At 32.3% G+C, this 24,083-nt stretch overlaps 1 pseudogene; it reads right to left on the bottom strand.

Moving 5' to 3' along the window:
• Nucleotides 1–6,157: 6,157 nt before the first annotated feature.
• Nucleotides 6,158–24,083, bottom strand: part of LOC149534710 (carotenoid 9,10(9',10')-cleavage dioxygenase 1-like) — a 38,184-nt pseudogene continuing 20,258 nt past the window's right edge.

Genomic DNA, 24,083 nt, shown 5'->3' with positions numbered 1-24,083 from the left:
ATATTTACAAACAATTAAACAAATTACACTTAAAACCCATCAAAATTAAAATATAAAGCTTAACCAATTGGAACTGATGCAAGCTATCAAGCTACTTAGTGTTATGACTAGCAGAAGAGATGTACAGTTAGAGAGAGACAATGATGACATTATTTGTTTGGTTTCACATTTCCCAAGTTCATTGCCTTTCAATAATTCTCAACACTCATTGTTGTTGGCAATGGTTGTCCACAACTTTTGTTTGAGGGCCACAATAATTATTAGAACATATAGACCCTTCTCAAAAGATGATGTGTCTTCCATTAATGGTGTCTTTCACAATCAATGTAGCCATTTAAACATTGTGTGTGAATTTTGTGAGCTAGTGCCTCATGATTGTGCTCTCGTAAGCATTTATCCAAAATTGAAATCATTAATTTTGCTTGCATACTGTTTTAGCTAAATACCTCAAATTCACATAGCCATCTTCAACATACTTCCAGATGAGTTTAATTTCCTATTTCATTTATCATCGTGGACTTCACTTGTAAATATTTGGTAGCAAAAAAATGAAGAAGTTGGTAGAACAAATTGTAAAAAGCATGTGTGCAGCATATGTAGACATCTTACTTAAAATGTCTTTTCTCCATTCTAGTTGTGGTAGGAACAACGTACTAGACTATTTGATAAAGTGTCATGTGAGAAGTTATTTTAGATGCAAGGTGAAATTGTAGGAAAGGGACCAAAGTGAATAAATTTTTATCCTACCACCTCTTACATTTTCTCCACCTTGGTTGAGCTCTGCATGCGTGCAGACACACCCTAAATCTCATTCCAACCCATGAGCTAGAGGACAAGCTGTGAATCAACATTTTAATATCTTTTAAAGAATGATTGAAGTCATTGAAATAATATGGATCATATTTTCCATGATCCAACTTTTATGTCCAAGTAAATAAATTCACAATATACTTAGGCAAAAACTTGTAAAGAAAAACATGAGCATTTTAAGTAAGCAATATTCCTCAAACAGAGTGTTGACGCAACTAAAGAGCAAGTTAGGCATATAACTTAAAATTTAAAACATAGATTACCTTGACCTGAGAGAACAATAATGAAAGACTATAAGTATTGGCAAGTGCCTCAAAATTTGTTGGTGTATTTTTAGGCTATATTGCCTAAGTAAATAGTGAGGAAAGTAAAAGTTCCATTTAATGTCAACTCAACCTGAGAGAGCTTGTTTCCTAAAAAAGTTTGGACAAGAGAGATCATATGTCTTGAGAACCCTTGTGCCTCAAATGCTTTAAAAAAAAGCCCAAAATTTTGAGTAATTATCTAGTGATGCTAGCAATAACTAGGAATATAAGGAACAAAGTCATGTCTTATTATAATATGAATGATTTGGTATAGATGATATGATATGTACAATAAGATATGTTGTTGTAATTATTTTTTGGCTATAATAGTGGTTGTAGAAAGATTCTCCAATGAGACAACCATCATGTCAAGAATTGGACCAACATCGCCAACCTAAAAACCCAAAATTTATTGTGATGAAACTTCTTTACTAACTAACATCTATGTTTTGCTAGGAAAAATCCACTTTACTTGTCTATAGGCATTTCTTGTTCTCTTAGGTAATTTCTTGGCACCTCTTTAGTATTGTATCTAAATAAATTGAACTTTCCAATTATATTGACCAACTCTACATAATAGTGGATATTTAATACTAATTCCATATGTGTCTAACAACATGTGCATTCAAGAAAGGAAAAGAACTATTAAATTTACCACCTTTCTACAAATTGAACTAGACACTCTCCAATTGAAACTTAAAAAGACTTGTCCTAGTTGTTTATATCATCAATAAGATTGGAAGTCTCGTAAGTACAATGCATGCTCTTACACAAATGCCTTGCTAGATCAAACATGGCAACACCATTGCAACAGAAGCTTGTAATTTTGATTGTTGTGCAAGGATAGCATAAATTTCAATAATATTAATCTACATTTGAGGTTGTTGCACCACATTCTTGTGATCAAGATGTTTAATAAGCATGGACAATAGAAAATGAGTAGAATGACATGCAAATTGACCACAAAAAAAAAAAGCATGAAATATCATAAAATATTAAAATGAAAAGGTTAACCTGGAATTTGGAACTAGTGACTAAAATATTCATGTATAAATTATAACTTAACCAAAGTATTTTGAAAGTAAATTTTGAAATTCAAATCAATAGATATCATATATAAACCTAGAGATATAGCTACTGAAGTTTGACTTTTTTGTATTGTAATTTACAACAAGGATTATAAATTGTGAAATTATAAAAATTCCCTACTTTCTCCATTAAGGTTTGCATGTTCATTTTTAAGGGACTATTGTTTGCTAAATCCAAAAAAATGAAACATAGGTTCAAGTACATGGTGTATTATGGTGGTATCCTTTTCTAATTTGGCCATGTTTTGAAGACAAATCTTTGACTAGAATTTAGAATCCCCTGCTTCTTCCCTATCATATTATTCAACATATCACCACACTCAAAAGAAATAATGGGAATAGTTCATGAGAACATTGTGAAATGATAGAATGCACAAGCACATGAATTATGGTGTATTCATATACCCTAGAATATTTTTTTCTCCTTTTAAGTCTACTACCTCCCAACATATCAAGTCAATTTGTATGACAGTGTTCATTTAAAAATTTAAAAAATATATCATGAATCAATGTATACTTTAGAATGATCCAATATCATTTGTTTCTACTATTCAAATTCTTCTTCATGTCTCCCAATTTACAAAAAAATTTATCAAATGCAATCATTAAATGAGAAAATATAAAATATAAAAATAAAAGGAGGAAATCCTAGTGACTCATACCTTTTCCCATCCTAGTGTCATAATTACAATGCAAGACAAGACATGAGAAACTGCCAATACAAAAATAAAGATATGTAATTGATGCAATCCATCTTGTGATATAAGAGGAACCTTACCCTACATCAAAACAAGAAATGATGAGATCATTTACTTTTCTCTCTATTAGAAAAATATCTCCATTTGATCTAAATATACAAAAAAATTCTATCTTTAAAGCACAATGACTAGTTACAACCTCATCTATTGCCAAGCTCTGCCTTAATGGTGTTTCATGAGAAGATATGAACATGAGCCTTCTATGTATTGAAAATATTTATGTCTCCTTAACACTACTATCTTCTTTTTCTGAGGCTATTGGAAATATTGGATAGGCTAAGTTACTAAGAGGGGAGGAGTGAATCAAGAACCAATAAAAGTTTTACTTATTTCACCAATTAGTCAATCATTAATATTCTAATCTAATTGCATGCATGAAAGAATGAAAGAAAATAAACATTCATAGAAATTTGACACAAGATATGGTGACCCAGAAACCTTCCAAATAGAAAGTAAAACTAGGATGGGGATGATTCCCAAAATCTTTAGTACTTCAGTATAAAGTTGGCTTGTTAAGGCTTACAGATGATCACTTTTGATGATTTTCCCTGTTAGGAGCAATAAGGAGTGCTAGGCCCACCTTGTTAAAGGATTTACAAAATGTACAATGAAGTATGCACTTGGTAAAGAGATTTGAAAAAGACTATTAAGTCTACCCTGTTAAAGGATTTAATTGATACACATGTTAGGATGGACCAATGGTTGATCTCTGATCTACAACTCTGATTTGTTGGTTGAGATTCCTTTGAAATGTGAAGATCACCTTGGTGTGATAGATAAATATTTTTTGTCTCATATACTACTTATAGCCTTCTCAATTCACACTTCTCTTTATATTTTCTTCATACTTACTTATTTGGATATGATAAAAGTCATTACTTATATATTAATCCAAATTATAATTCATCAGAGTTGGCTAAAACATAGATTTCCATCAAGATCACAAAGTTGGCCCAATTTCTAGCACTCAACTTTTGAAAACTAATTCAGCAATGTTTTGATACTTGACAACCATTGTCAACACCTAGCATCATCATGAACTCAATAGATGTAGAAGTTTAGCTCATACTAATCACTTCCAAGTAGCTTAAACTCAGTTTACACTTATGTGACTTGATGAACACTATGAAACTCGACATATAAATTGAATCACTTGGTCGATACTCCATGGCTTGGTCAACACTAACACTACAAGCTCAGTATAAATTAAATCACTTGGTTGAAACTCCTTGGCTTTGTCAATACTATATTCACATCACTGACACTACAAGCTCAGTATAAACTGAATCACTTGGTTAACACTCCTTGGCTCAGTCAACACTAGATTCACATCATTAATACTGTGAGCTCAATAGACACTAGAGAAAATAGTTGACACTTTGCAATGTGGTTAATGCTATGAAGCTCATTAAGCACTCTCAATAATCATCGGTAGATACTGCTTGATGTGAAATGAATGTAGATTTTGAAACTCGGTAGCAACCATACAACTTAGTACCAACTATATAACATAGTAGAAACTATATATAAAGACTACTTGGCTTCTGTTGAGCTTGGTAGTACCTTAACCAATTAACTAAGTATGAGTCACTAATAAACAAACTTGACCTTAATGTCAACAATCTCCCCCTTTGGATTTAGTGACAAAAACACTTATCAATCCAAAATTGAACACTCAAAATTTTCAAGTCAAAACATTCTTTTTATCTCCATCCTATGTCTTCAACTCAGTAACATACTCTATTTTTGAGATTTTTCAAAATTGCTTCTATAAAAGATGTTTTTTTATTATCTATACATGTATTTGTTTAATACAATATAACCCCCCCAATACATATATCACATATATACCTCATATTATACTTTTCCCAATTATTCTTCATATATACATTCATCTTATATTATACTTCTCCCCCTTTCAACATAAATGCCAAAGGTGTATACTACATAGTGGTACCAGAATGTGACAAGAAATTAGAATGTACCTTCAAAATCAATGCCATTGTCTTGTCCCAATTTTTCTATAATACCTTGCTTGTATGCAATATAATCTACACTTCTGCTAATAACTCCATCATGTGATCAGCTATGGAGAAGTTATTTTCATGGATGAGTGTCTTGGCATGTGCAATGTGATTCTACAATGCATCCATGTTCGGGAGAATCATGCCTTGGATATCTACAAGTCTGGCCCTAATTCAGGCTTCTTTTATTAATAAATTTGCTTCCAAATTTGTAAGATGTCTAATTTTTGAATAGTGAAAAAAACTATAGCTTGGGTCAAGTGACAACTGGTGTACACTTGCCTTCAAATATTCATCTTGGATAATTTTTCATTAATTTATTTGGTGAAGATAGATTTTTCACACAACTTACTAAATAATGAAGTTACATTATTTGCAGATGTTTTCAATGAACTGAGAATAGTATACAATTCTACTCGGTTTATTGCAATTTTCTATGCTACTTGTTCTAATACCTTGTCCCAAATTTCCTTTCCACTCTTAGTAGCAACTTATCTTGTCCATTCAAATGTTTATTGAATTTCTAGAAAACTTCTACTAACTAAGTCAAAATATGTTGTGAACTATCAACCTCAATACTTAGTGCATTGTCAAATATGTTCTTTACATCTTCAAGCACTTGGTTTTTCATCCTCTTCTCTTCTTTAAGATTTTTGTGCTTAGATCTCTTTTGCAATAATTCACCCATGATGTTCATTTGATCAAGATTCAAAGTAGAGATATCCCATTTTGGGATAACTATATCCTCATCTAGTTCAATATCTTCTTCTTTACCCTTATCCTTATTTGAAACTTTAGTACTCGGTTGAGACTTGTTTTCAACTATCCTTGTACTTACTATATGTGGAATAGAAATAATAGTAGAAATAGAGGGGCTAGCAAAAAAATTAGATATGGCACTGATAGTAGAAATACCTTGTTGCTATATTATTAAATTTGATGATGAGGGAGGCACTTGCTACTTGGTAGATGAAGTGTTGATCACTTCAGTCAATGTAGTACTTAGTTGAATAGGTGCAAAGATTTTTTGGGTTCTTGGAGTTGCAGTGTTTGCCACAACCAACTTGACAAAATCTTTCTCAGAGCTTGATGGCATTGAATCTTTTCTCAGAGTGAGGAAATGAGGTCATCACTATTGCTACAATCTTTTCTAGATTAGTTTCCTCAATACTCTAAATCTCAAGGGGACTTTCATCAGCAGCTTCTTGTTCTTCCTCTTTATTATCCATATTTACATCTTCTTTTGTTTCCATATCTTCTTTATCATCATCTTCATCATCTTTTTCATCAACACGGATGGAAAAGTCACTTGGTTGATGCAATTTGTAAATATTCTTCCATGTAGCTACACATATTCAATGTCTTTGAGAAGAATCATGCATGTGTTCAATTCTAGAGTGAACTTCTATTTGTTCTTCTTCATTGATTCTTTCACTTCCTTATTGCTTAGAATCAGCATGAGTTGCCTTAGAGTCTACTCAAAGATGTTTTTTGTTGTCTTCTTTGGATGTTCCCATCTAGGCTTGATTGCTTGCTTAAGCTCATTAGGTATCTATTGTGCAAGTTCATCAGGAGAGTACTTCCATCTACCTAGTTTATTCATAACATCATCCTCAATCTTCCTTTTCTCATCTACATTCCTTGACTCATATTTGAGGAATTTAAAGAATACCATACCAATTCCTTCTTCTAATTTCTTCAACTTTTCTTGAAGTGTAGGAGGTGGCTTCTGCAAGATAATTTGTTCAATTTCATCTTCTTCTCCTAACTTCAACTTATTTTTGGTCTTAACTGACCATCTTGTAAATGCAGTTGGGGATGATTTGGTAGGTCTGGTTATGGTAAACTTACCTTTCTTTATAGGATCTTCTTCCTCTAATTTGGTTTCCTCATCTTTGTCCTCATTGTCTTCTTCCACACCATCTCCTTTTCCTTCTATCAACTGGAGAGTAGAACTTGCTTGCCTTAGTTTTGCTATCATCTTCTTTCCTTTGTTAAGTGCTTGAGGAAGTTTAATTTCAAATTCTATTCTTTCCTTGGCTTCTTCATAAGTACCAAAATATGTGGTCTTGGGATCTATAGGTTTATTTAGCAGTGCCTCAATGATATCCTTAGTGTTATCAATGTTAACCTCATAGTTTAGAGGCTTAACCCATACCACTCAAGGTCTGACTACTTGAATGTACACTTTTTCATAGTCTACCATAAAACAAATATCATCCTTGTAGTTTTCTACAAGTTTCTTTGGTATTCTATATCTATTATTCATCTTTTCCTTGAATGAATCAAAATAGCTGTTCATGATACTAACAAAATTTTCACCCATCTCTTCTATATATTCATTAATCTAATATAAAACTGGTACATCTTTTCTCCATATGATTGAGCCTTTAGAAGGGAAGAATTTTTGTGCATAGAAGAATAAACAAGTTAAGAATGAACCAAACTTACATGGATTTTTTTTGGAAGTTTTGATGCTCCCCATGTTCTTGTTGAACTGATTCAATGTCAACTCAACAAGATCAAAGGACATGTTCTTCACTATCTTGAGAGCTGGATCAACTACCTCATGTAACACACTATTGAGATGACTAGAGTTGTAGATCTTATGAGAAATCACATGAATTCCAAATTTTAGTTCCATGTTAGTTACATTTATGATCTTCATTCCTCTTCCATCCCACTCAGAAAGAGTCTTGTTTTCTAGTTCTACCTAACATAGGGTTTTGGTAGTCTTGGCTTTGTTCAACATTGGGAGCCCTGTGATTCTATGAATCATTTTGTTTGTGATTTGAATGGGCTACTCCAACCATAACTACCCATTGTGTACATAGTTGAGGATAAACCTTATCCATTTTATTTGAAATTCTTGGGGCATATGTGGAATGTGTGTTAAACCCTTGGTCTCTAAATGTTGATTCTTGGGTTTTAGTATGCCTTTCACACATAATATCTCTAGAGTCCCATCCATCTCTAGAGTTCCAAGTTCTTGTATTAAATAGAAAAAATATGAATAGATATTGTGAATGAGTAATACCATGGGTGGAATCTGTGATTGATCTCCAATTGGGTCAAGTGCTTCTGTAATTGCCAGACTCAACTTGAAGTCTAGTGCCTTCCAATCAATTCCTTGAACCAACATCTTAGATCTTTTCATAGTTTTTCTGCTAGAAGATACCATGCTTGGTAGGGATTATGAAAATACAAAAATCTTCAACAAAAATCACATAGATCATTTGGAAGCACAAAAGTTTCTCTTTGCAAATAGCTCTCAAAAATTCATGGTGAAAAATGAATTTGATTTCCTTCCTTTTAACAATTTTTCACTTTTAAAATGCCATAAATGCTTGGTACATTTTCTCATTTGGTGATAGATTATCTTCCACTCAATGCTTGATAGAGTCATTCATAGCTCAATGCTCTCATCATTACTTATTGTCCACACAATGTTTCATTGTATTCTGACTTTGCTTCGTAGGGTCTTGTGACCCGACCTAGCTTGGTAAGGTCTTGAATTTCTACAATTACTTGGTGATCCCTTTGTATCTTGAATGTTGATATGGATCTCTTCTTCATGCTAGCTAGAACTGAAGTGAGATGTTTGCTTCAAAGTTTTAGTTCCAATTAATCTCATTGGGAATTCATGTTGAGCTACTTGAGTCACCCAACTCTTGAGTGACATCTTCTTCATGACTCAGACTTGCATCCTCAGAAGATTTTGGAATCCATTGCCACTTCATCTACTTTTTGATATTATCATCCTTGGCTTTCTTTTCATCTTCAACTCTTATAGTAGTCATATAGTTCTTAGTAAGATGTCCAAGTTCTATACAAATAAAACATCTTCTAATAGTTTCTCTTTTGCTAATGTGATGTTTCACATAATTTACTCCAATGTGCCCAAATTCTCCACAATAGTGGCATCTATACCATGTGTTGTAATACCATCCAAATATTTCTTTTACAATCTATTCTATTTGATTTAGTATCTTGGTTTTACATTCAAAAGACTTGTGTCCTTGTTTTTTGCAATTGTGACATTTACCTTCAAACTTAGGTTTCTCCTTGTATTCACTTGCTCTATGACCATGTTTATTGCAATAGTAACACTTTCCATTGAATTTTACTTTACCATTATTCCAACATTTATTTGATGTATAACCTATCTTACAATGACTACATGTAGGTCTTTGATTCTTTTGAGCTCCTTGCTTGGATGATTGACCTTATTTTTTGTATCCTATTTCAACTTTTCCTTTTTGTCTAAATTCACTTTTTTTATTTAGTTGATTCAAGCTTTCTTGAGATTTCATTATCCTTTCATTGGTTTTATTTTTAGTGTTTAGATCATTCCATAGTCTTTTATTTTCTAATTTTTGATTCATGAGTTCTTCATTTGCATAGGTGAGCTGATCGATGAAGTCTGTTTGTTGAAGGGATAGATGTTGAATTTCATTATTATTTTCTTCTATCTCTTCTTTAGATTTGTCTTTTTCTTCTAGGACTTCATATAATCTTATTGACTAGATTTCTTATTCTCTTTTTAGCTTTTTGACTTCTTCTTGAAGATTGGAATTCTTTTCTAATAGGTCTTTGATTGCTTCATCTGAACTTTTTTCAAGACATATATATCTTCAATTATTTCTTCAATGTAGAGATTATCATTCATTTTTATTGCAAGATCTTTTCTTCTTTTCAATTATTCAAAGAATTGCTCCTTTTCTTACTTTAGTTGACCAATGGCTAATTCCAAATCCAACTTTTCATTTTCAATAGCCTTATCTAGCCTGTATACCTCCATTGCCTCTAATATTTGCTCAAGCTACTAAACTTCTTCTCTAAGAACCACAAAGCTCTGATACAATTGTTGGAAATATTAGATAGGCTGGTTACTAAGAGGGAAGGGGTAAATAAGGAATGAATAAATCTTTTACTTATTTCACCAATTAATCTATCATTAATATTTTGATATAATTGTATGCATGAAAGAATGAAATAAAATAAACATTCATAGCAATTTGACACAAGAAATGGTGACCTAAAAACCTTCCAAATAGAAAGTAAAAATGGTGTGGGGATGATACCCACAAGCTTTAGTATTGCAATATAAAGTTGGCCTATTGAGGCTTATAGATGATCACTTCTGATGATCTACCCTATTGGGAGCAATAAGGACTGCTAGGTCCACCCTGTTAAAGGATTTTTAAAACATACAATAAAGTATGCACTTGGTAAAGAGATTTGACAAAGATTTTTAAGTCTATCCTATTAAAGGATTTAACTGATACACTTGTTAGGATGAACTAGTGGCTAATCTTTGCTCTACAACTTTGATTTTTTGGTTGAGATTTCTTTGAAATGTGAAGATCACCTTGTTGTGATAGATAAATCCGTATTTTCCCTTCTTGTAGCCTTCTCAATTCACACTTCTCTTTATATTCACTTCATACTTACTTATTTGGATATGATACAAGTTATTACTTATATATCAATCCAAATCATAGTTCATCAAAGTTGGCTACAACATAGATTTCCATCAAGATCGCAAAGTTGGCCCAACTGCTGGCACTCAGGTTCTAAAAACTAACTCAATAATGTTCTGATACTCGATAACCATTGTCAACACTCAACATCATAATACACTTGGTAGATATAGAAGATCAGTTTATACTAATCACTTCCAAGTGGCTTGAACCTAATCATCACTTGTGTGACTCAGTGAATACTATAGAGCTCAACATATAAATGGAATCACTTGGTTAATACTCCATGGATTGGTCAACAGTAATACTATGAGCTCAATATAAACTTAATCACTTGGTTGACACTCCTTGGCTTAGTAAACACTAGATTCACATTACTAACACTACAAGCTCAATAAAAATTGAATCACTTGGTTGACACTTCTTGGCTCAATCAACACTAGATTCACATCACTGACACTGTGATCTTGGTAGACATTGGAGAACATAATTGACACTATGCAACTCAATTAATATTGTGAAGCTTGGTTAGCATTGTCATTGATTTGCTTGGTAGATACTGCTTCACATGAACTAAATGTAGATTTTGAAACTTGGTAGTAGTTGTAGAACTTGGTAGCAACTATATATATAGACTACTTAGCTCAATAGTAACTATTGAGCTTGGTAGTAGCTTAACCAATTAACTATGTGTGAGTCACTAATAAAAAAACTTGACCTTAATCTCTATAGGAAAGAGTCCCCTAAGCTCTTAGATATATAAATCTCTACAATTCTTGTCTACCCAATAGTAAGCAGAAGAGAGATAAATCCCAACAACATCATTTCTGCAAGCAATTTAGAAGAAATCAAGCTAAATACTTTAATTATGTTATTTACATTGGATCATACTTTCTAATATATTTCTCTTATTTATAAAATGAATCATAGAATGTGATCCAAGATGTTGATGCAAAAATAATAATGCAATCAAACATGATTGTATATAAATAGAAATAATAGAATACCTTAGAGAGGAATAATTTAAGGAAATCCCATATAAAGACATTCTTTCATACTTCATACACTTCAACTAAATTTCATAAATCAATGAGTTTGACTATGGTGTCCTTCTACATTTCCTTAAACCAAGAGACTCACATAGTTAGTTGCCATCCAAACATATTTTAATGTTGAGCTTCACTTGGTTTCAAGAATAGTTTAATATTCTCTACTAATCAAGGCCAACCACATGAAGGTGGAAGCTTATTTGCCCACCACCCCCCCTCTAACATTTGAATTCCCTATTAACATATAAAATTCATTCATTCTATTAATAAAATATAACATAAGAGAATTCACATGAACATTCAATAGAACATAAATATATTTATTCATTCATTGGAATATTCACACTAACATTAAAACATAAGATTTATTAAAACATTCACATGGACATTCAATAGAACATAAATAAAACATCTAGTCATAAACATCAATCATTATCAAATAAGTTACATAAATAAGTTACATAAGTTCACATGAATCATTTCTTTTTTACTTTTTTACTTTTTTTGTCATTCCCTATATTTTTGCTAAGGCATATCCATGTCATCATCAATATTTCTTCTTACCCATGGACATGCACTCACTGTCCTTTGCAATAACAAATAAAAGGGTTAAATTTTTAAAAAGGTTGAGACTTTAAATATTTTAAAGAACATTGTAGCACTCTTTACCTTGCCCAACCATGTCATCTTTCCCATCAGCTTGGACCTCAACACCCTCTTTAGGAACAACCTCTACATCCCTTGCAACTGTAACACAAGATGTTTTCTTAATCCCAACACATAATATAGTTAAATTTGTATTACTACACCAAATTGAATTTAAAATTTTTACTTGTATTAATAATTCAAAAATCAAAAATTGAATAGAAAATATATACCTTAAGCACTAGGATCTACATTTGAATCATTGCCTCTATGGTGCTCGGCTAATGTATTAGGATTGATAGGCTACAATCCAATGTAAATAATTAGTGCATTTATCAACTATATATATATATAAATACAAGACAAATACGGAGAAATCTTAATCATTCATTTTAATACATATAAATGTATTCACTTTAAAGTTTTAAACAAATATATAATTATTGTTTCCTTACTTAAAACAAATATAAAGATTTATATTTTTGGAACTTAATATCAAATACAGTAATTGCTAAAGTATTCAATTTGAAATAAAAATTGACTGACTTATTTAACTCATTGATAGATCCAGTAGAAGAACCTTGCGCACTCATTGCTCGAAGTCATTCAACCACGATAGTATAGCTTTTTTGTAGCCTAATTTCTTGTCCTCTTGAGAAGTTATTTTTTAAAACTCTATGGCCTACATTTTTTCTTGGTATCATGAATTTTTTTGTAATCAATTTCATAAAGACCAAATTTTGTATAGTTTATAAATATCTACATATAATTTTTTGTTTACTTATACTTACAACTCATGCAGCAAATTTTGAATATCCACCTGAGCTAAGCTTGTGTTGCCCATGCTTCTATTTTCTTGCTTTGGTTGTCTTTGATATGTCAAGAAACCTATGTGTAGTTTGAAATATGTTAGATCACATAAGTAATAAGAGTAATTATTACGTAATTTCATTCTTAATATTATGACATACCTTCTTTCCTAGAGTGGTGCCATTTCTCCATCATCTCTTGCTTTTATCTTAGTGGCATCCTTTTTGAGATTCTCCCACTCAATAATAGGAATATAGGGGGGCCACTCATAACAAGGGGTTTTTTCAGTCAGGTCCTATAGTTGTTCCTAATATACTTCAAATCTTGGCCCGTTTTCTCAAGAATCCTAAGTATTTGAAAGATATTCGATCCAAAAAGTGTTTTCATGGAATCAATGAGTTAGTCCTTTAACTCTTTCACTTGCAAATTCTACCTTTTAAGAAAAGAAAAAAATAGTTAGATTCATAAATGAACTAAAGCTACCTTTTGATTTACTTCAATAAATTGATCAAATTAAGGAAAAATGATCTAACTTGATGAAATCAAAATATGATACCCTATGCATATGGTTAGCTCAAATATATACAAACATTCATCATTAAGTTTTTCATAAAATATATTATTCCCTACAAAATAATAATGGGATTATTAGTTATTGCAAGGGACTACACGAGAGGTTAGTGCATTTGATTATGAGTATAAGATTGTATAGTGAAAGAAAGGATCAATCTTTAAAGTACTTAGAAGTTGGGCTACTTTCAGGGGAAGACCATCATCATTGCTAACACAAAATTGGTCACAATTCTTTATTGTTCTTATACATCTAACACGAGAACACCTAGGAAGGTCCTGATCACCTTCTGCATAAAATGAGTCCAATATTACAAAATTATGCCTAAGAAATAATAGTTCAAGTGAAATAAAAACATGAAAAATGAGAGAGGAAAAGAGGAATCTACTTCCAATAGGCAATGCCACTACATCTATCATTGAGCTACATGTTGTCAAATTTGTAGTCGATAGCACCTCTTTGGTTCTATTACTTGTAGCAAGAAGCATAGTGAACAGAGGATCATTGGTAGGATCTAAAATATGAGATTGTTGGAGCATAATAAAACAAGATTTTTAGAGCTATTAAAAAAAAAATTGTTTGAGCAAAAACACAAGTGTAGGATAAAACATGCAATGTACTTGAACCACCTAAAATTTCATCCTTTGGGGGATCGCCCCTATACGTTCTCAATGTCCTCTTAAAAAATAAAATATAAGAATTTTATTTAATGACAAAAAGAAAAGAGTATACCATAAAAATTGTTATTAAACTTTTATTATAATTAAAAACTACATTAATACTTATTGTATATGTGCAAACTAGGTTCATCAACTTATCCTCCATCTTTTGTATTGCAAGAGTCTGAGGTTGAGTTGATGCCAATTGTGATATCCTTCTTCCTATATCATGAATCAACTTTTGCAATGTAGCAACAAGATCAGGGGCTGACTCAAAATCAATAATAAATTCATCTAGATCATCATGCAGCTCCTCATCCTCATAGACTAATTTTTCCTTTCCCTTTTCCTAATTAGCACTTGTTTGTGAGAGCAATATTATTAGCTCTATATTTAAAATCAATCCAAAATACTAGGGAAGAATAAATCATAATAAAAGTATTCATTAAAATATTTCTTGTATCTAATTTGTACAATGAAAATGAGTTTTACCTATTAGGAAGAAGAACCATTACCATCATGTGTATCCTATAGCTATTAATCCATAGTGTAGCCCTACATTTTAAAAACAAATCATTGAGAAATTTTAAAACATGTGTTATTATTCAATTTTGTAAAAAAATGTAAAAATTTAATAGTGTGTCGGATTCATTGATTGGAGTTGATTTTAAATGTGCACAGTATGTACCACCTCACCCATGATAGTGACTTTGTTTGTATCTATGTGATTTGAATTGTAATCAATAAGAAGCTCTTTGCCTTCATGTATTGATTTTATTGCACATAAAAATACATGTTTTCCCTTGCGCACCTCAAATATGCAATTGGGTTACTTCTTAGTTAATGTAGGTCATGTACTATTTATAAAACTTGCAATATTCCTTGATGTTTTTGGCCTTCTGCCAATGTATATAGCTACTATTTTACTTTGTTCACTAAATTTTTTTTGTATATAATTTACAATGAATGCATACCTATACATACTTTTTTTTTATCTTAAAATTTGCATCAAACTACTGTAATTATAGAAAGGTCTAGCATACTCCATCAATTCAACAACCTTGTTGTAAGAGACCTTTATGTCATCCATGAAAATTAGGCCCAACCATGTAATGAGGATGGTGTTATGGGAGATATCCTATCTCCAATACAAAAATTAGTTTTTATTAGAGGAAGTTCATTGGGGACCCATAGTTTCTATAGAAGTTGTTGGAATTAAAGATAGAGTAACTGAGGGGGGGGTGTGCGGGGGGTGAATCAATTACTCACAAAAATTAATCCACAAATCCCTTAGATGTCTTAATGAACTAGTTATTGTAGATACTTGGTAAAAAAAAGCTACAGCTCGGTAAATTAAGCTATTACTTATCTTTAAGCATTCATACATGTAACTGAAAACAAAATGAACACAAGAGACACTAGATTTAATGTGGAAACCCAATATGGGAAAAACCACCAAGTAACTAGTCACCAATTTTCACTCTTCTAAAGTGAGCCCTGTTAGGAGCCAACCCTATTAAAGGTTACAATACACACTAGTAGGTGTGACCTTGTTAGAGGATTTAGTCACCCTAATAGGAGTGTCTTTGCTAGAGGTCTTTAGAATAATTCATCTGAACTGTCACCTTGTTATAGGATTTACAAATGGCTGTTAAACCAACTCTGTTAAGAGATTTGAAATCACCGCTACAATGGTTAGAAAGTAACAATGAATTGACCTGAACAAGATGCAACTAAATTTGTTGGATACAAGTCTCTATTCAGGATGATTAGATCCTCCTTGATCAAATATGACTCTGCTGCTCCTTAATGATCTCTGATCATTCTTCAAAATTCACTTCCACAATAATTAGTCTTTATATCACATTAACTTCTCATATCTCCATACCATTATTTGAATTCACAACTTGACTTCTTACTTATACCATTCAAGTTGTCAAGTTGGCCCTTTTACATGTTATATTTACCAATAAACCATTCATCAGTCAGCTCAAAATATTATTCTTAAACAAATAAACATCCTTTACTGGCTGACCCTACTCGGTAAATACTACTTCTAGGAATTTCCAGAGTTAACCTTCATGACTCAATTAACATTACAATATCTTAAAATCCTTTGGCTATCGAGTTTACTCGATAAGAACTGCTTTTACCAAATTACCTTTGATGATTGACTAAACTCCGTAAGAACTATTTCTGTCATATTTTCTTCGATTACCGAGTGAGCTTGGTAAGAACTAAATTTCTTTGATTACCTTGAAGGCTTGGTAACCAACTATCTATTCAATAGACACTGCAAACTATCTTTACTAACCTTTTTGGGCTTGGTAGACACTGTCTATTGCCTTGCTGACCTTTTGAGCTTGGTAGACACTATCTATTGACTTGCTTACCTTCTAAGTTTAGTAGACACTATCTATTGCCTTGCTGACCTTTTCAGCTTGGTAGACACTATCCAATGATTGATATGACATTTGTGTGACATCAAGGACAAAACACAATTGAACAATTGTATCCAACAATCTTCCTCTTTGGCATTGATGGCAACACAATATGTCATAGCAGAATGAAATTTGAAAACAAGTCTTTCTAATGGCAAAACTCCTTCTTACATATAATTTCTCCCTCTTACACAAACTCTTATTATTTGAAAATTTTAGAAAGATATGACAATATACAATATATATTCTCCCTCTTTGACAACACATGCCAAAGATAACTCAAAACAACTTAATAGCATTATACCTGATGTATTGATTCATATGCAATATTTTCATTGATTTTGCTACATCAACTGATAGATCTTCAAGTCTGTTCCTATTGATGCATCACTAAAACTGTATTTTAGTGAGCTTCAGATAAGGGAATGACCCCTAACTTACCTCTTAGATACAAGAATGCATCCTTAGGTAAAAGATTTGTGAATATGTTAGCAATTTGTTCCTTTGTATGCACATATTCCAATATTATTTTCTTTTCTTGCACCAATTCTCTAACAAAGTGATATTTTATGGCAATATGTTTGGTTTTTGAATGCATCACTAGATTATTGGAGATGTTAATTGCACTTGTGTTATCACAAAACATAACAACTAGTTCTATGATTTCTTGCTTCATACCTTTCAATAATTGTTTAAACCACACAATGTTTGAGCAATTTACTGATGCTGCAACATATTTAGCTTTTGTTGTGGATTGAGATGTACAATTATGCTTTTTGCTTGTCCAAGAAACCAACCTTTTTTTCAAGAAAGAAAGCTCCTCCACTTGTGCTCTTTCTGTCATCAATATTTCCTGCCCAATCTGCATCAGTAAACACCTTTAAATCCAATTTTCCTCCAAGTTTATACCATAGTCCATATTCTTCAGTTCCTTTCAAGTATCTCATGATTCTTTTGATTGCCATCATGTGATTTTCTTTTGGTTTTGCTAAGAATCTTGCTACAATTCCTACTACAAGGGCAATGTCTGGTCTTGTGTGCGCTACATATTGCAACTTTCCAATCATAGATCTATACAATGTCTGATCCACTTCCTTTAATTCATCATCTTTGGTGATTTTTAATCTAGTACACATAGGAGTCCCAACTGGTTTGCAATCTTCCATACCAAACTTTTTCAGTATCTTCTTGATGTATTTAGATTGAGTGATGTAGATGCCATTCTTGTTCTATTGAATTTGAAGACCAACAAAGAATTTTATCTCACCAAACATTGACATTTCAAATTCCTTGTCCATTTGTTCTGAAAGTTCTTTGCAAAGATCATCATTTCCTGTGAACAAAGTATCATCTGCAAATATTTTTGCCAAAACAATCTTATTATCTAGTTCTTCCTTAATGTACAAACTTCTATTTTCATTAGTTCTTTGAAAACCAATTTGAATAAGATAGTTATGCAATCTTTCATACCATGCTCTAGGGGCTTTTTGACCATATAATGCTTTATGCAACTTGCAGACCATGTCCTTCTTGTCTGGATCTACAAAACCTTCAGGTTGCCTAATGTAAACCTCTTCCTCTAGTATGCCATTGAGAAATGCTAACTTAACATCCATCTGATAAACTTTGTATCCTTTATATGCAGCATATACAAGTATGGTTCTAACACTTCCAATCTTGCAACAGGAGGAAAAGTTTCTCCATAGTCTACACCTTCTTCTTGAGAGTATCCTTTGCATAGTAGTCTAGCTTTGTTCCTTAATACCTTACCATCTTCATTTGGTTTATTTCTAAATACCCACTTTGTTCCAATCACATTCTTGTCTTTGGGTCTAGGTACAAGAGTCCATGTTTTTTTTTTCTCTATCAGTTCTATCTCTTCATTCATAGCTTCAATCCAAATTTCATTGTCTAGTGCATCTTTGATATTTCTAGGTTCAAAATCAGCAAGTAAACAAGTGCCTTTCGACTTACTTCTTGCCATTGTTCCTTCTAATTTATCACCAATGATCTGATCTGGTGCATGATGCTTTCTAACATATTTGGCTAACACAGGTTCCTTGCCTTTTGAATGAATTACATTGTTATCCTTTTGTATCTCAACTTTTGGTTCTGATTCAGGTTGCTCGGGCTCAGTAGATTCAAACTCAGTAACTTCTATTTGCAACTTGAGTTCTTGAAGCTCGGTAGATGCTGACTTGGTAACTTCTTGCAACTTGGTTAATGAAGGCTTGGGAGTTGAAGATTCTTGGTTGATAGTAATACTTGGTATTGTATCAGGTTTAATGTAAACAAAACTTTTGTAGTCTTCAGGTTCCTTCTTGCTTTCTTCTTTTGTTCTTTTTGCAAACTCATCAACTTTCACATGTGCACTTTCTATGACTTTGTGAGTAGATAAGTTCAAACATCTATAAGCTTTTCTTGCAAGAGTATCCCAAAAATATTCCTTCATCACTTTTTACATCAAATTTACCTTTTTTAGATTCTTTCAAAATGTAACATTTTCTTCCAAATACCTTTAGATAACTTACATTGGGTTTGTAGCCATACCATAATTCATAGGGTGTTTTGAATGAGTCCTTTTTCAGCTGTACTCGGTTCAAGGTATGAATTGCAGTGCTGATAGCTTCCTTCCAGTATTTGATAGCAATGCCTTTCTCAATCAATAAGGTTCTTGCACAATCCATTATAGATCTATTCCTTCTTTCTACTATTCTATTTTGTTCTGGAGTTCTAGGTACTGAAACCTATCTTTTGATTCCTCTTTCAATGCAAAATTTATTGAACTCATGTGAAATGAATTCACCACCTCTATCAGACCTTAAGCATTTCAGTCTTTTGCATGTTTCCTTTTCTACTTTGGCCAAATACCATTTGAACTTTTCAAATGCTTCTGATTTCTCTCTAAGGTACATGATAGTCATCATTCTTGAATAATCATCAACAAATAGAATGGAGAATTTTTCACCAGTATAACTTTCAGTGCCAATAGGTCCACATAAATCATTATGCACAATTTCTAAAACTTCTTCAGTCTGATAGTTCTTGCTTTTAAAACAAGTCTTTCCCATTTTACCAATTTAATAATTCTTGCATAGACCAACCTCAGGTTTCTTTATGTCAGGAACACCTCTTACTTTTCTGAATTTACTAATCTTTATTAAGTTGTCAAAGTTTACATGACACAACCTCCTATTCCGTAACCAACTTACTTCAATTTGAGAAATGAAACATGAACATTCACCAAGTTCAAGATAAAATAAGTTACCTTTTGTTTGAGTTCCAAATCCAATAAGCTTTCCTTTGCCATCCAGCAATCTTGCTTTTCCATGCATGCATTCTACCTTGAATCCATTATTGAGTAGCTATGCCACACTCAAAAAATTGTGTTTTAGTCCTTCTACCCAATATGCATTATCACACACAAGTTCCTTGGTTAGAGAGATTCTTCCTTTTCCTCTTATACAACAAGGTTCATTGTTACCAAATCTTACACTACCACCATCATAGTCTTCAAAGTATTCAAACTTAGTTTTATCACCAGTCATGTGATGAGAACAACCACTATCTATGATCCATGTATCTATGATCTATGCATCATTTTTGCTCATAACGGAAATTAGTGCCATTTCCTCATCATTATTAGATTCATCTTTTACAACAATGTAGATAATTTCATCTTCTTTTTCATCATCAGAATCATTAGAATTTTTAGCCATAAAACATGTTTTCTTACCTTTATTCTTGAATGATTTGAAGTCTTTCTTGCCATTGTACTTGTGACCTTTATTCTCATCTTTGTTCTACTTATTTGGGCACCTAGCAACAATATGTCCAATTTCTTCACAAGAGAAATAGATTTAAGGAACTTTACCTTTGTATTTTCTTTTGCCACTTGAATATTTTCTTGCTAGTAGAGCTTCAACCACTTCAAGATCACTATCTAAACTTTGTTCTAATTCTTCATCACTTTCTGATTGTGGTTCCTTCATCTTTTTCCCTTTTTCTTTAAGTGAAAGCTTGGCTTCAAATGCTGATTCAACATTCTTGGCAGCTGGAACATAGTTGTCATAGTTGTCTAGCTCAAATGCAGTCAATCTTCCAACTATGGCTTCTAGATTTATCTTATGATTTGCTTCACATATTCTTTCTTGAATTACAGAGACTTTGATTCATAAATGGGAAGTAGAGTTCTAAGAACTTTACTTATGACTATCTCCTCCTTGATATCTCCTCCAGATGCTTTGATTGCACTAACACATGCTTTGAATCTTTCAACATATTTTGCAATATTTTCATCCTCTCTCATCCTCATTTGATCAAATTGTCCTCTCAGACTTTCTACTTTGGCTCTTCTTACATTATCATCTCCTCCATAGATTTCTTTTAGCTTTTCCCACATTTCAAAGGCGGATTTGTAGTCTTTGATGTCATCAAATTCTTCATAACTTAGAGCAGATGCTATATCTATCATCATAATGTTGTGGGTCTTCTTTTTAGAAATATCATTGACATATAGTGTACTAGCTGGTTCTGCATATTTTTTTATCAAGGTATTTTAGTCCTGTGTCTCCAATAGAGGCTAGATGAAGTCTCATCAATCCTTGCCATGCTAAGAAGTTGTCCCTATTAAGTTTTGAAATTTCCCTCTTATAAGACATCCTGATCTTTAGCTTAGATCTTTGAAATCTTTTCCTATAAGCATCAAAAGCTCTGATACCAATTGTTGGAATTAAAGATAGAGTAACAGAGAGGGGAGGGTGAAACAGTTACTCACAAAAATTAATACACAAATCCCTTAGATGTCTTAATGAACTAGTTACTGTTGATACTTGGTAAACAAAAGTTGCAACTTGATAAATTAAGCTATTACTTATCTTTAAGCATTCATACATGTAACTGAAAACAAAATGAACACAAGAGGCACTAGATTTAATGTGGAAACCCAATATGAGAAAAACCACCAAGTAACTAGTCACCAATTTTCACTCTTCTAAAGTGAGCCCTATTAAGAGCCAACTCTATTAAAGGTTACAATACACACTATTAGGTGTGACCTTGTTAGAGGATTTATTCACCTTGTTAGGAGTGGCCTTGCTAGAGCTCTTTAGAACAATTCAACTGAACTGTCACCTTGTTACAGGATTTACAAATGGCTATTAAACCAACTCTGTTAAGAGATTTGAAATCACTGCTACAATGGTTAGAAAGTAACAATGAATTGACCTGAACAAGATGCAACTGAATATGTTGGATACAGATCTCTATTCAGCATCATTAGATCCTCCTTGATCAAATATGACTCTGCTGCTCCTTAATGATCTCTGATCATTCTTCAAAATTCACTTTCACAATAATTAGTCTTCATATCACATTAACTTCTCATATCTCCATACCATTCTTTGAATTCACAACTTGACTTCTTACTTATACCATCCAGGTTGTCAATTCAGCCCTTTTACATGTTATATTTACCAATAAACCATTCATCAATCAGCTCCAAATATTATTCTTAAAAAAAAAATGTCCTTTACTGGCCAACCCTGCTCAGTAAATACTACTTCCAAGAATTTCTAGAGTTAACCTTCATGACTCGGTTAACATTACAATATCTTAAAATCCTTTGGCTACCGAGTTTACTTGGTAAGAACTGCTTTTACCAAATTACCTTTGATGACTGAGTGAACTCAGTAAGAACTATTTGTGTCATATTTTCTTTGATTATCGAGTGAGCTCGGTAAGAACTAAATTTCTTTGATTACCTTGAAGGCTCGGTAACCAACTGTCTATTTGGTAGACACTGCAAGCTATCTTTACTAACTTTTTGGGCTCGATAGACACTATCTATTACTTTGCTGACATTCTAAGCTCAGTAGACACTGTTTATTGACCTGCTTACCTTTTGAGTTTGGTAGACACTGTCTATTTCCTTGCTGACCTTCTAAGCTCAGTAAACACTGTCTAATGACTACTATGACATTTATGTGACATCAAAGACAACACACAATTGAACAATTGTATCTAACAAAAGTTTTTACCTAAAGGGCACATTGGATTCACCTTCACTTTCATCATCATAAGAACATGAGCCCCCTTGAGAAAGGAAAAATTTCATGCTCTTATTGAATTTATTTCTAATATTTTGACCTTGAGTCAATCTCCTTGATTAAGACATACTAAATGTCTCACTTTCTTCTTCCATTCCTACATTTTCCTCACTTGAGGAAGATGAATCTAATAAATACCTCTTCATTGGTACCTTATTTTGATTAAATTCCCTTGTATTATATGGCATGATCCTTCTTCATGGGAATAACTTATTCTTGTGCACTTATTGAGTTGGTTGTGTATATCTGTAAAAATATTGGACATGTTGTACTTAATGCTTATACCTACACAAATGGTTTTGAAAGAAAAATTTGGTGTAATTAATGTGTATATCTACAAAAATATTGGACATATTGTACTTAATGTTTAAGTCTACACATATGGTTTTGAAAGAAAACTTTGGTGTAATTAATGTGTATATTTGTAAATATTGGACATGTTGTACTTAATGTTTATATTTGCACATATGGTTTTGAAAGAAATTTTTTTTGTTGTAATTAATGTTTCTATCTACAAAAATGTTAGATCTATTGTACTTAATGTTTATATTTGCACATATAGTTTTGACAAAAAAATCCAATGTATTTATGCCTCTTCATTTTGATTTTTCTCAAGTGAAGCCTATCCATTGTAATAGAAAATAAGAATGCATTTTCTAAGAGTTTACAATTTTTCAACATAATTAATGTTTTACAAGAAAATGCACCTGAAGAACTGTTAGCTTAGAAGCAAGAACATAGTTTTGAAATAGTACAAAAAGTGCTTGACATGGGAGGTCTATAAGCAAGGGTGTTGACCAATCTTGAAAACTTGAATGTTGAAATGAAAGCTATCAAGGATCAAACACCAATGCTAGTGTTCAATTGGTTCTTCTACATCTTTCATTAGTTCATATTACAATGGAATTATTTTTTCCTTTAACTTAGCCATCTATTGGTTTATCGATGTGCAAGTAAATGGTGTTAAACATGAATAATTATCATGTCAAAACTTTTTCTTTTTTTGAAATAACATCTAATCACCTTAGAATTTTTCATGTAATGCATCTGCATTTTCTTTGCCGTTGCTTATAAGAGTGTTTTAAGGTTGGGAACCACTTCAACATCCTTTGCATGGTTTAGAGGTAATGTCATTATGGTAGAGGCTTCTACAAGGGAATGAGCCTCATGATTATGGCATTTACATAGAAGTAGAACTTGCTTCTTCAACTCCTTTCATTCAACTCTTCATTGAAGTTATTCTTCCAGTAGTGAGAATAGCTACTACAAATTCTTGGGAACCAAGGGACCTTGAGCCTATGCTACATTTTCTAGAGACATGGGAGAAGTTACT

This window comes from Cupressus sempervirens, chromosome 10 (genome assembly GCF_028749045.1).
Source record: "Cupressus sempervirens isolate cs-2001-9-10 chromosome 10, ASM2874904v1, whole genome shotgun sequence".
Taxonomy (NCBI): Eukaryota; Viridiplantae; Streptophyta; class Pinopsida; order Cupressales; family Cupressaceae; genus Cupressus; species Cupressus sempervirens.
This window is presented reverse-complemented; position numbering and strand designations above follow the sequence as displayed.